General features: G+C 33.7%; 1 pseudogene; it reads right to left on the reverse strand.

The window, feature by feature from the left end:
* Positions 1–11,310: 11,310 nt before the first annotated feature.
* On the reverse strand, positions 11,311–11,798 carry LOC109459964 (calcipressin-1 pseudogene; annotated as a pseudogene).
* Positions 11,799–12,378: the final 580 nt, after the last annotated feature.

Genomic DNA, 12,378 nt, shown 5'->3' on the forward strand with positions numbered 1-12,378 from the left:
ACTCAGGAAAAAAAAAATAGTTTTCTACAAAAAGTTCAAATGTACTATTCTACCAAGCAAATTTATTCAATTTATATATTCTCTGACACAACATTGTAGAAGTCTACTAACATATTAAGACATTTTTACATAACATTTTTTTCCAAACAGTATTCAAGTTGTGTCTATTAATCATTATTTTATATTTATGTGCATCACAAATTTTAACAACCAATATTTAGAATTTAAAAATTAATTGGTATGGAACTATTACCCTTTGTCTGGAAGACGGGCAAGAAAAATAATCCTGCAAATTATTATTAATCTTCTTAAAACAAAAAAAAAACAACAACAGCAAAATAAATGCTGTTTTCCAGATTTTCTGAAATCATGTTGATTCAAACTCCTCCAAACAACATAGTATTTTCCTGTGAATTGGATGTGCTGGTATTGAATTCTCAAAAATAAACAATAATATTTTTTTTTTGGGGGGGGGATTCGAGGATCCAGTTCTTTCCATACACTTGGGCAGTTCTCTTTATTTGTTTTATCATGCTCTCTGTTTCCTTCTCCCTTTCTTCTCTTTCTGGTACAACCATTATTGTTATATTGTTCTTTCTGATGGAGTCAGATAGTTCTCGTAGAACTCTTACATTTATTTTTACTCTCAAGTCTCTCTCTTCTTCCATGTATATTGTTTCCAGATTTCCATCCTGAGTATCAATAATTCTTTCTTCCATCTGGTCCGCTCTATTTCCTAAGCTCACTATTTCATTCTTCATCTCTTTTATTGAGCTCTTCATTTCCAGAGTTTCTATTTGGTTGTTTTTTTAAAGATTCAATCCTTTTGGTAAAGTCATCATTTTGTTTGTTAATTTTATTTCTGATTTCATTAAACTGCCTATATGAGTTTTCTTTTATCTTTTTGATTTTATTTTTTTTTTCCCAGAACTGTGATCTTGAATTATTTGTCTGTGAAATCACATATATGCATGTCTTTACATTTATTTTCTGGAGATTTTTCATTTTCTTTCTGAGCTGCCTCGTTACCTTGACTGTTTAGGGTAACTGATGGATTATTTCTCTACCTAATCATTTACGGGAGTGAACTTTGTACGAGGTTGACAAGAAGAGGCCTTTCTTTGGCTTCCAGCTGGTGTCCCTGAAGTGCAAATGTTTTATTTTCTCTTCACTGCTCTGGCTGGCTTCTTGAATCTCTGCTGGACAGTAAAACAATGCCTTGTATTTTCTGGGGAGGTGACTCTCTTCTGTGACCAGGTCACCTTAGTCTCAGGGTACCAACCCCATGGGAGAATGTGGTGGGTGTTGGGGTTTTGAGCCACTGAAATTGCTATGCTGCCAATAGTATTGGAAGTCCAAGCCAGAGCAATCTGGCAAGAGAAAGAAATAAAAGGCATCCAAATTGGGACTGCAGAAGTTAAATTGTCACTTTTGTTGATGACATGATTCTTTAAGTAAAAAAATAATTATATATATATATAGATAGATAGATAGATAGATAGATAGAAAAAAAAATATATATATATATAAAGACTCTGCCTAAAAATATTAACAACAATAAACAAATACAGTAAATTTATAGGATAGAAAATCAGTGTAAAAAAACAAAACAAAACAACAACAAAATCATTGCATTACTATATACCTACAATGAAAGTTCAGAAAAATATATGAAAAAAAAATTCCTTTTGCAATTGCAAAATATAAATAAATAAATAAATAAATAAATAAATAAATAAATAAAATACTTCAGGACAAACTTAACAATCATGTGAAGGACCTATACACGGAAAACTACAAGACATTATTAAAAGAAACTGAAGAAGATGCAAAGAAATGGAAAGATATTTCATATTTCAGGGATTGGAAGAATCAACACAGTTAAATGGCCATACTACCCCAAGAAATATACATTTAATGCAATCTCCATAAAAAAATCTCAATGACATTTATTTTTAATAGAACAAAAAATCATCAGATTTGTGTGGAATCACTAAAGACCCCAAATAGCAAACACGACATTGAGAAAAAAAGAACAAGCCAGAGGTATCACAGTCCCGGACTTCAAATTATGCTATAAAGTGACAATAATCACACAGCATGGTATTGGCAGCAAAACAGACACCAGGCAAGTGGAAGAGAATTGAGAACCCAGAAATTAACCCACATGTATATAGGCAGATAGTTTTCAACAAAGGAGCCACAAAACATACAATGGAGATAAGAAAACCTCTTAAATGATGCTGGGAAAATTGGAAAGCCACATGCACAAAATGAAACTAGACTGCCATTTGTCACCATATATCAAAATTAACTCAAACTTGATCAAAGACCTAAATATAAGACCTGAAGCAATAAATTGCATAGAAGAAAGAATAGGTACTAAACTAATGGTACTTGGATTCAGAGAGTTTATGAATTTGATCTCAAAGGCAAGGAAACTAAAAGCAAAAATAAATGAACAGGACTATATCAAACTAAAAAGCTTGTGCACGACAAAAGAAACCATCAAGAAAACAAAGAGGCAACCAACCTCATACAAATCAATAGCAGAAAAACAATCCAATATAAAAATGGGCAGAGGATTTAAACAGACACTTCTCCCAAGAAGACATACAAACAGCCAACAGATACATGAAAAAATGCTCAACTTCATTATCTATTAGGAAAATGCAAATCAAAACAACAATGAGATACCACTTCACACGTTAGAATGGTTATTATCAACATGACAAGTAATAATAACAAGTGTTGGAGAGGTTTGGAGGGAAAAGGAACCTGTCACACACTGCTGCTAGGAATGTAAATTGGTACAGCCACTGTAGAAAACAGTATGGAGATTCCTCAAAAAATTAAGAATAGAATTACTACGTGACCGAGCAATCCCTCTTCTGAGTATCTACCCACAAAATCTTAAAACATTTATCCATAAAGATATACACGTATGTACCCTTATGTTAACTGCAGCATCATTACCATGGTCAAGTTATGGAAACAATTCAAGTGTTCTTTAGTAGATGATTGGATAAAGAGGATGTGGTACCTCTATATTACTGGGCCATAAGAAAAGATGAAATACTGTCATTTGTGACAACATGGATGGTTCTTGAAATTATCATGCTACATGAAATAAGTCATACAGAAGAAACCCAGATCATATGCTTTCATTCATATGTGGGATATAAAACTGAAAGCAACAAATAAGGAAACGATTCAAAGATGCAGACAACAGTTCAGTGGTTACCAGAGAATGGGGATGGTGGGGGGAGGTAGAAGACAGTAAAATATATGGTGATGGGAGGAGAACTGACTCTGGGTGGTGAACACACAATGCTGTATGTTGATACTATGTTATAGAAGGGTACGCTTTCAAGTAACTATGCAATTTTATTAACCAGTGTCACTTCAATAGATTTATTATTAAAAAAAAAAAACACAAAAAAACAATAAAACAGAAAACATTGTGGTATACAGAATAATGACCCCAGAAAATAAGGTTGCAGATGGAAATAAAATTGTTAATCAGCTAAATATAAAATAAATGTATCATTATGGGAAAAAAATGAATGTTTTTTTCACAAAGTTAAATTAAACATTAATTTAGCAATTCAAATAAAATTATCCAGTCCCTTATACAATTTTACAATTATTAAAGTCAAGAGTGATTTGACAACTTGAAAATTTGAATACAAATATGAAAAGTTTTGTTTGTATATGACCCAGATTTTCACAGAATTAATAATAAATTCAATTGAAGAAATATTTGCATACTTAGGATATGGTGACTTCATGAACACATAGCTTTAAATATAATATCAGAAATATATTGTTTTTAAATAGAAAATGGAAATATTAATGGCTTATATATTAGAAAAAATAAATCAACATATGCTTTAGTTATCCCTTTTTATTTTCTCAGTATTCTTTGATATACCAGTGCAGTTGCATTAATATGGCCCTTAATATCCTGGCATCTTTAGTTAATAGGTTATGTATGGTATGATTCCTTAAATAACAGGAGAAATAAAGTCATGTCCACAGGTCCTATTTTTACCAGCAGATGGCTCTCCTGGTATTTTTACCTATTAAGGATTTATATAGGTTGAAATGCCAAATCAATATAACACCAAATGTAAATATGTATTCTCTACTTCACGCCAAGATCGATATACATATTCACTTCCATCTAAGGTACTTTTACAACCTTCTGGAAATGCATTGTAAAGCTAACACAATTACAAGAACTTTTCAAATTAAAACAACTTTATAATTTTCTGAATACACAGTATTTTTTCACCAGTCGAAGAAGGTAAACTAAAGTTCCCATGCCTGTTTCTACAGAGAGCTTCAGAGAAAGGTTTTATTAAGTGGCTCAGAAAAAATCAAAACTAGGGCATGAATGAGCCATTGAATTATTCAAATTTATTCTTTAAAAAACATGAAGGTGTGACAATTAGGTTCCTGAACTCATCCTAGAAAAAGTGCTGCATACCTCATTGATGAATATCACCATGGTAACCTGTGAGGTACTCCCCTTGGGAAGCTGTGCACCAATGCCAGTGCCTAGTCTGCCCTTCAAAGCAATTTTGGAACTGTTTTTCAGGAATGGCCATCAAAGCTGTTGTCATATTACCCTTGATGTCCTGAATACCATGAAAATGTCTTCCTTTCAGTATATCTTTTATCTTTGAATAGAGAAAGAAGTCATTGGGGCCAGATCAGATGAGTAGGGAGGGTGTTCCAATACAGTTACTTGTTTACTAGCTAAAAACCCCCTCACATGGGCTGGCCCGGTGGCTCAGGCGGTTAGAGCTCCATGCTCCTAACTCCGAAAGCTGCCGGTTCAATTCCCACATGGGCCAGTGGGCTCTCAATCACAAGGTTGCCGGTTCAACTCCTCGAGTCCTGCAAGGGATGGTGGGCAGCGCCCCTGCAACTAAGATTGAACACGGCACCTTGAGCTGAGCTGCAGCTGAACTCTGGGATGGCTCCGTTGGTTGGAGTGTGTCCTCTCAACCACAAGGTTGCAGGTTCAAGTTCCACAAGGGATGGTGGGCTCTGCCCCCTGCAACTAGAAATGGGAACTGGACCTGGAGATGAGGTGCGCCCTGCCCACAACTAAGACTGAAAGGACAACAACTTGAAGCTGAATGGCGCTTTCCACAACTAGGATTGAAAGGACAACAACTTGACTTGGAAAAAAGGCCTCGAAGTACACACTGTTCCCCAATAAAGTCCTGCTCCCCTCCCCCAATAAAATCTTTAATAAAAACAAACAAAAACAAAAAACACACAAAAAAAAACTCCCTCACAAACAGTGCCCTCACTGAGCTGGTGCATTGTCATGATGCAAGAGCCATGAATTGTTGGTGAAAAGTTCAGGTCATGTTCGTCTAACTTTTTTACAAGCCTTTTCAGCACTTCCAAATAGTAAACTTGGTTAACTGTTTGTCTAGTTGGTGCAAATTCATAATGAATAATCCCTCTGATATCAAAAAAGGTTAGCAGCATTATAGCAACAACTTCACAAACTTAATTGTAGGACCTTATAAATCATTGTAAAATACTACTATGCTAACATAAATTTTCAATAATTTTTATGAGTTATTAACATTACTAAATTTTAATAGCCTTTGGACTGTGCCTTTGTAGGAATTAGAGAGAGCTCGCTGAGTGCCAATAAGTTAGCAACTACAGACAAAAAAATGTTTATTTTATTGTTTATTTCTACAGTGCCAAGGGAAGTCCTACTCCCTTGAAGATAAAAAGATTAAAGCGATGTTCAATAAAGGTAAGATTTTATTTGTTCTTGGTTGAGATTTCGTATTTTTTTAAGAATAAGAGTACTTTGAAGATGTTCTTTTTTTGAATGCTATGGTAAGTTACTTTGGACATAGGCATAAATAACCTCACAAATTTCATTCCATGATGACATGTAGGATTTCCATTTATTTATTTTTTTGCCACCTATTTTTAAAGTTTATGTAGTCTAATATTTTTTGCTTAGCTGAATCTTTATTAATATAAGAGATTTTAAAAAATTATCTCCAGTTTTAAAATAGCATTTTTTAAATCTTTTAAATTCTTACTGAAACAAATTTTTCTTCTTATAGTTGTGCATTTTTATTTTTTTAATTCTTAATGTATTTGAAAAAATCAATGGGTAATTGGTTTAAAATTGTTGATTTAATGGATGCAATTTAAAATCTTAGTGACTTATTTTAAAGTGTCAATTCAAATATTCATGATTGTATATATATAAGTATGCATACAGAGCTCAGAGGCTGCATATTTATAATGCTAAGACTGTGGGTCATCAAAAGCATTGTGCTCTGTTGTTTATAGTCATGATTCTTTTATAAACCTAGGAGAAATGTTCAGTATTTTCTTATAAATTTCTTATTTCATGCACATTTCATCTAGCAAATGTAGAGTTTTGTTTGTATGTTTTTGATTCATGCTGAATAGACTGAATTACATTGTATAATATACATATCCAAAATTATGATTACTGCTTTCCATGTATATTTTTCCAACAATGCTCTCTGTACTGCAAACTTAAAGGGAAAAAGTATTTCTCATATATCCGTCTGTCTATCCTTATTATATAGTTGTCGCACTTTTCATTTATTTCTTATGTTTCATTATTAGATCCTAGTTTGTTTTGATATGGTTTTGAGATAAATGCTTATATCATTCATTTTCACCTCCTTTTTAATATGTGATCGAACATTGCATATTTTCTTTTAAGTATTACGTCAATTGAATTTCTCAGATTTTAATATGTTGCATTGCATTATAATTTTGTAGAGAGCTTAATAATCTTTTGTTGTGTATTTTCAACTCAATTATACTGTTCTGAGAAAATATTCTGAAGGAAATAGATTGGAAATGTAGCAGCAGAGAAAGAAATAGAATGCAGGGGTAAAAACGTTATATGTCTAGAGGAGGGAAGGAATCACTTGTGAAAGCCATACCCCCAGACACAGATCCTTGAAAGACAGAAGTAATCGGATTAAGATAGAACACTTCTTTCTCCTCAACCTTAACACTATTGAAGGAGTTGCAAGATACAGACTCTCTATGACAAGGAGTACATAGGAACGATCCAAAGTCAAAATGGAATATAAAAATCAAAGACATTAGAGGAACTTTAAGCCCACATGTAGCTATAAAAAATGTTAAATCTCACTCTTAACCAAATTAACATAAATCCTCACATGAAAGGCCCATTTACCACAATCCCTACTATTCAATATGTTTGTTTTTCACAAAAAAAGTAATAAAATGCATATAAAAATGGAAAAAAAAAACACAATAAAGAGACAAAGTAATCATCATAACCAGATTCATCTATGAAAACATGTTGCAATTGTTAGACAGGGAAGTTAAAATAACTATGATTAATATGTTCAGGACTCTAATGTAAAAATGTATACTAAATGCAATAACAGTTGGCATCATAATTGTAGATAGGGTAACTATAAGAAAAAACTTAAAAGGGAACACTAAAAAAAATAAAATAAAAATAGCAAGAATCATTGTAATTGAAATGAAGAATGCCTTAGAAGGGCTAATCAGTAGAATGCACACAGCCGAGGAAAAATCATTGAACTTAAATATATACCAACAGAAGCTCTGCAATCTGAAATGCAAAGAAAAACGAAAAGATAAAGTAAGATGAGAACATTCAAGAACTGTGAGATAATGCTTTTAAAGATGTCATTCTCTTTTATATTAGGATACATCATTTCTATTAAGAATGACATATTTTACAGATCACTAATTCTTTGGTTTGCAGATTTTGCTACTAATATCATTTACTGAATTGTGTTTTTTTTCCAATTCTGACATGTCTATTTCATTCTTCCCATATGTTATATTTTCTGGCAAAATTTTATATTTTCTAATTTCTTGATATTTTATTCATAGTTATTTTAAAAATTCTGTATTGAAACTCCAATATCTAGTTCATTATGGGTCTGTTTTTGTTCTGTTTCATTTTGTTTTCTGGTCTTCAAATAATTGCTTATGTTTTATTGCATGCTTGATAGTTTTGATAGTTTGCATTGATTATGAAAAATTGTAGAGGCTCTGGATGATATCGTCTTTCTCAAAAAAAGTATCTTTTTAAATTCTTGCCAGGAGATAAAGTAAGGACAGATCACCTTATTCTAGTAAAGATAGGTCATTCTTTGATTATAGCTCTTTAATATTCCTAACTAAAATCTGGGTAATATGTATCTAACAGCATTCTTGCTCAACTCTGCAATCCAGGGTTTTGTTTTGTTTATTTTTTGTATTGTTTTGTTTTGTTTTTCCCTTTCTTTTCTTTAAAAAAATGTATTTGATGAAATGCAGGGATAACTTCAAGTTGTTTCACTTCTCTCTGGCATCTTGGCCCCTAAGTCTTGGATACCTTGATTGTTTCATGATGCCTGTGTGGTTTTGTTTTGTTTTGATATTGTAATCTAGATTTTATAGTTGATCTTGATAGGAACATTAGTCTTATTCTAACTTCTCCATCACAGTCAAAAGCAAGAATTGTTTCCTTCCCTCTGTTTTGTTACTGTTGTAATAGAACACAATTAACTTTTGATGTTTCCATATGATATTATTTCAGTAGAAATTCAGCCATCAAAGACCATAAATACAAGTCTTCCACTAGGTTTTTTATCTTCTAGAGTAACTGGACTTTGTCTTTGTGCCTAATACAATGCAGATTCCCCATAAATATTTATTTGTTCAATAAACCAATGAGTATACTTGAGCATATTACTTTTTCTGAATTTCTGGTGATACATCAATTGTTTATATATTCTGCTTCATGCTACTTTGATTCAATAATCAGTAAGTTCTAGTTACTCATTGTCCTCATTTTACCTTAATCTGAGTTTTTATTACCTCAAGAATCAAGTTTTAATTTCACATATAAATGTATTTCTGAATAAATAGATGTGTATAAATATTTATTTTTATTAATCAACTAGTTATTTATTAATAATGGATGAACAGCAGGATGGCAACAGTTGATGTCAATGAAGGAGTACTTCAAATATGCCAGAAGAGACAGTGTTCCTTAGTTATTGTAAGATTTTTACATGCTTTTCCATAGGGCCTGACTCCTATCTTTCAATTTTATCATCTGAACTTGATTCCTGGACTTTCCACTCAATATATTTTAAGGCTGTCATATCAGATTTGCTGCCCTATTCTTTCCTCAGGTGGAATAACAACTTTATATATATAATTCCCTAGATTATGACTGTTAGTAAAACCTGGAACCAGCTCCTAGTCATATGCCCACATAGGATTTACTCCTGCCTCTGACAGTAAGATTAGAACAATGAAGCTAAGCACAATCTAGCTTTTGGTGGCTACTTTACCCCCATATTTGATTGGGATTAGGTAAGAATGGATGCTAATACTTAAGAGTCTGTAACTATTTTAAATAATTTTATCTTCAAGATATTTGCAACAGGCTTGCTTGACTCATACTACAGTTCCTCGGAGGATCTCTTTTTTAGAAGTATTTTGCTAAAGATATATCAGTGCAGCAGTACAGTAAGGTTCTGGTAATTTAAGTCATGGTGATTCATTTTAAGCTATGGACAATAATTATCAGAATTCACTTTGTAGGACGTGAAATCTTTTCCTTTTTTTTTTTTTTTTAACTTTCCCGCAAAGGGCATATTGGGTCGATTTATTATAGAATGCAGTTAAAAAACAAAAAACAAAACAAAACAAAACAAAAAAACAAACAAACAAAAAAACTATACTGAGGCTGGCCTCTCCCGTTTAAGAGCACTTAACTAGGAACACTGGAATAGCTATGCAATGGTCTCTCCCACCTTTTCCACCCCCTACCAAGTACTGTAAACAGGGTTTTGAGAACAGTCAGTCAATTCCTTGATAAGAACAACCACATCTATTTGCTTCTTAAAACCATCTTCCAAATTTCCAAAGCATGCATTGTTCCAGGGCATTAGGTATTTCAAAATGGCAAACTTTGTTATGGTATTTTAAGGCCAAAATATAATACCTATTTACCAGACATACACATTACAACTAGAAAAAAATTACACACGTTAACCTAGTGTAACAATTCCATCAGGAATGAACAGGGGAAGGCACTGCATCTCTCCTTATATCACCACACATCTACTATCCACTTCACATGCTTTGAACTCAAGGCCTGTCAAACATTTTAACGACATTTTCTACAATATACAATTCACAGGTAGGTTGACACAACTTATACTAGTCTTCCACGGCCGTATTTTTCACCCAAGTGCACAACGGGTCTGAATAGCTGCTATCAGCTTTATTTACAAGTTTATCTTGATTTTTAGTGGGGTTAAAAAAAAAATCAACTATCTTAACCAACAATTCTCAGGAAAGGCTTTTGGCTATGACTCATCATAAACCACCATGTGAAAGAAATAAATGAAACCCATGTCCGACCCAAAACAGCCAAACTAAAATAGTCTCACCCACTAAAAGTTGGCAGTGGAACTGCTATTCTCTGAATTTTATAAGCAAAACCCTGCATGGGAATTTCAGATTGAGTTCTTTTGGAAAAGCACAAGTTTTATGTTGTACCAGATACGATGTGGAGTGAATGATTCCAGGTAGAATTCCACACCAGTGCTGTCGTAAATCTGGAAAGATGATACAGTTTCCAAATGCTTCTTCTATCTTCCCACAAGATGTAAAACAACACGGGCATAACTCTATGTACGAACAAAGATTAGTTTTGAAAATCAGTAATATACATGCACAAACATGAGAACATGGGGGGAGGGGGGGGAAATGAAGCACTACAGTTTCCACACTGCATTATGTTCTCACAAGCTTTCTGCACCAGACACATCGTGGCTTCACGTGGTGCCTCTTCCCACCAGTATTGATAGTCTACCCGGGAAGACTGGTTAGAATCACAAGGCTCTCCCCAGACCCATTGATCAACCTGCCTTTGGCAAAACAGAACATACCAGTAAAAAAAAAAAAAAAAAAAAAAAGGTACAAAATACTATTGTTACCAGTTTTCTCAAGACCTCCCCTAATGTCCTTGTGTGATCATCCCAAACTCATTGATTGGCCCAGGACATTTCCAGGGGCCACAAACATTGACTGATGTGCAGTATTAGAACGAGGAGGCAAAACCTGATTCTCTTCTGAGCAACGTGAACTGGAATTTCCACCACTCGGATCACAGCTGCCACTTCAAAGTCATGGCCGGCCACTTTCACAGTAAAAGATTCCTCCCCATGAATATGATGTAGAATACTTCTTCATTCAGGTGCCAGCTCAGCTTAAGTGGATTGGCGTGTACTCCGGCCTTCTGGTCTGGATAATTTTGGGTTTGGGTCTCTTCATTCTTTCCATCTCATCTTCTTCCTGGTTCTCCTGATCAATCTCACATACGTGGACCACCACACTGGGAATGGTGTCGGTTGCCGCGTGTAATTCATACTTTTCCCCTGGCCCTAGCTTGGAGATAGCGTATACAAGATCATAATTTATGGCAGGAGTAGCGTCTTCCACTTGTTTCCAACCAACGGGAGGAGAGGCGGGAGGAGAGATCAGAAACTGCTTGTCTGGATTTAGGAGAGCCAGGTGTGAACTCCCTATGTGCAGAGTCTGAGAAAAATATAATTTCATTTCCTTTCCAAGAAATTCAGTCTTATGTAGCTGGAGTCTGGCATCTGCAGCAGATAAGGGGTTGCTGAAGTTTATTCTGACACGTTTGAAGCTCTTAAAATACTGAAAGGTGATATCCTTGTCGTATGTCCTAAAAAGGGATTCAAATTTGGCCTAAGTTCTTAGAGAAGACGGAACCAGCCTTCCCCTTTGAGGAGATTCTGCTTTCTTCCTCCGATGTTTTAATAGCAAAAAATCAGAAATAATGTTTCATTTATATTCTAAGTTCAAATGTTCTCATTTTCAACAAAAATGCACTTTTAAATTAAGTAAGAAACTAACAATTTTATATTGACATATGTTACTCTTCAGATCATTAGTTTGAAAATGCTTTGCAGTGGGTCAAACAAGCTAGCACAGATACACCACTAACTCTTAAGCACTGCAACACTTGTGAAAGTGGTAAAGTGTGACATATGTTTCCTTTTTCTAGAACTTAAGATAGAATATTTGTTAAAGTATCCCATTTGTACCAAATGATGTAAGGTAATGTAGACTGGTATAACTCTAATTCCATGGACTTCTTTAAAACAATGCCTTAATATTACATAATAAATTGTCTTATTTTATTTTATTTTTTATTTATTTTTTTAAATTAAAGTTTATTTGGGTGACAATTGTTAGTAAAGTTACATAGATTTCAGGTGTAAAATTCTGTAATACATCATCTATATA

Source organism: Rhinolophus sinicus, chromosome 17, assembly GCF_057876585.1.
Source record: "Rhinolophus sinicus isolate RSI-liver-muscle chromosome 17, RSI-T2T, whole genome shotgun sequence".
NCBI classification, from domain to species: Eukaryota; Metazoa; Chordata; class Mammalia; order Chiroptera; family Rhinolophidae; genus Rhinolophus; species Rhinolophus sinicus.